The sequence below is a fragment of the Penaeus chinensis genome, chromosome 5 (genome assembly GCF_019202785.1).
Source record: "Penaeus chinensis breed Huanghai No. 1 chromosome 5, ASM1920278v2, whole genome shotgun sequence".
Classification (NCBI taxonomy): domain Eukaryota; kingdom Metazoa; phylum Arthropoda; class Malacostraca; order Decapoda; family Penaeidae; genus Penaeus; species Penaeus chinensis.
Window position 1 is genome coordinate 30,102,292 of NC_061823.1, and position 2,500 is coordinate 30,104,791.

The 2,500-nt window shown below is 47.9% G+C and overlaps 1 protein-coding gene across 3 annotated transcripts in view; it reads right to left on the minus strand.

The window, feature by feature from the left end:
• The window catches only part of LOC125025634 (E3 ubiquitin-protein ligase MIB1-like), a 395,737-nt gene that overhangs the window by 8,223 nt on the left and 385,014 nt on the right, over nt 1-2,500 (minus strand). The gene's annotated exons all lie outside the window — the stretch shown is intronic.

A 2,500-nucleotide genomic window follows, 5' to 3' on the forward strand; every position in this document is an offset into this window, starting at 1 on the left:
CTCTCTCTCACTCCTCTCTCCTCTTCTCCTCTCCTCTCTCTCCTCTCCTCTCTCTCTCTCTCTCTCCTCTTCCTCCTCCTCTCTCTCCTCCTCTCTCGTTCTCTCTCCTCTCTCTCTTCTCCTCTCTTTCTCTCTCTTCTCTCCTCTCCTCCTCCCTTCCTCTCCTCTCCTCTCTCCTCCTTTCTCTCCTCCTCTCTCTCTCTCTCTCCTCTTCCTCCTCTCTCATTCTCTCTCTCCTCTCTCTCTCTCCTCTTTCTCTCCCTCTCTCTCTCTTCCCTCTCTCCTCCTCTCTTCTCTCTCTCTCTTCTCCTCTCTTCTTCCTCCTCTCTCTCCTCATCCTCTCTCTCTCTCTCTCTCTCCTTCTTCTCTCTCTCTCTATCACCTTCTCTCTCTTCCTCTCTCCTCTCTCCTCTCCTCTCCTCCTCCTCCATCTCCTCTCTCTCTTTCCTCCTCCTCTCCTCTCTCTCTCTCATCTCCTCTCTTCCTCTCTTCTCTCCTCTCTTCTTCTCTCTCCTCTCGCCTCTTCTCTCACTCTCTCTTCTCTCTCTCATCTCTTCCCTCCTCCTCTCTCTCTCTTCTCTCTCTCTTTCTCTCCTCTGCTCTCTCTCCTATCCTCTTCCTCTCTCTCTCTCTCTTCTTTTTCTCCTCCTCTCTCTCTCTCTCTATCCTTTCTCTCTCTCTCATCTCTCGTCTCTCTCTCTCTCTCTCTCTCTCCCTCCACTCTCTCTCATCATCTCTCTCTCTCTCTCCTCTTTCCTCCTCTCTCATCTCTCCTCTCCTCTCTTTCACTCTCCGTCTCTCTCTCTCTTCTTCACTCTCCTCTCTCCTCTCCTCTTTCTCCTCCTCTTCTCTCTCTCTCTCCCTCTCTCTCCTTCTCGTCATCTGTCTCTCTCTCTCTCTCTCTCTCTCTCTCTCTCTATCCTCTCTTACTCCTCTCTCTCTCTCTCTTCACTCTCTCTCTCTCTCTCCTTTCCTCCTCTCTCTCTCTCTTCTCTCCTCTCTCTCTGTCTCTCTTTCTCTCCTCCTTCTTTCTCATCTTTCTTTCTCTCTCCTCTCTCATCTCTCTCTCTCTCTCGTCTCTCTCTCTCTTCTCTTTTCCCACCTCTCTCCTCTCTCTCTCTCTTACTCTCTCTCTCTCTTCTCCCTCACTCTCATCTCCTCTCTCTCATCTCTCTCATCTTCTCTCTCTCATCTCCTCTCCTCTTTTCTCTCCTCACTCTCTTCTCTCCTCTCTCCTCTTTCTCTTCTCTCTCTCTCATCCCCTCTCCTCTCTTCCTCTCTCTCTCTCTCTCTTTCCTCCTCTCCCTCCTCTCTCTCTTCTCTCTCCTCCTCTCCTCGTCATCTCTCTCTCGTCTCTCTTCTTCCCTCCTCTCTCTCTCCCCTTTTCTCTCCTCATCTCCTCTCTCTCTTCTTTCCTCTCTCATCTCTTCTTTCTCTCCTCTCTCCTCTCTTCTCTCCTCTCTCCTCTCCTTTTCTCAATCTCTCTCTCTCTCCTCTCTCTCTTTTTCTCTCCTCTCTCTCTCTCTCCCCTCATCTCTCTCTCTCCTCTCTCTCCTCTCTCTCTCCTCTCTCTCTCCCTCTCTCCTCTCCCTCTCTCCCTCTCTCTCTCTCTTTCTTCCTCTCTCTCTTCCCCCCCTCTCTTCTCTCCTCTCTCCTTCTTTCTCTCCTCTCTCTCCCCTCTTTCTCTCCCTCTCCTCTCTCTCTCTCTCTCTCTCTCCCTCTCATCTCTCTCTCTCTCTCTCCTCCTCCTCTCTCTCTCTCTCTCTCTCTCTCTCTCTCCTCTCTCCTCTCTTTTTCTCTCTCTCTCATTTTCTCTCTCACTTTCTCTTCTCTCTCACCTCTCTCCCTCTCTCTCTGACTCTCTCTCCCCTCTTCTCTTTCTCTCCTCTCTTCTTCCTCTTTCTTTCCATCTCTTTCTTCCTTTCCTGCCCTCCTCTCTCTATATATCCTATTGTACTCTCCCCTCCCTCCTTTTTTCTCTTCTTCTTCTACCTCTCCCCTTCTCCTCTATTCTCCTTATAACTAAAGTTTCTCTTAACCCTCCATTCTCTTCTTCTCTCCACTATTAACTTAGTTTACCTCTATCCATTCTTCTCTCTCCTCCTCTACTATCTCCACCTCGTAAGCCATCTCATGGGCTCTTAGTCTTTTCCTCTCATCCTTTCCAAATTTCTTTCCCTTTTCAATCTTCATCCCTCTTCCCTCTCCTTATTCCCCTTTTCTCTCATGTACCTTCTCACCTTTCCACTAAATGTCTTATTCTCCCTTCTTTTTTCTCCATCTCTCTCATTTACTCTTCTATTCTCTCTCTCAACTCTCCATCAAAGAAATAACTCCTCGTTCCACAAACTTTCGATTCATCTACATAATCTCTCTTGACATCATCTCCCTAATCAAAATCACTCAATAACTCTTTCTCCTTCTATACTCCATTCATCCTCCTCTCTCCTCTTCACCTTTCAATTCAAATCAAAAAAACTTCAAAATAAACCAAAAAAAA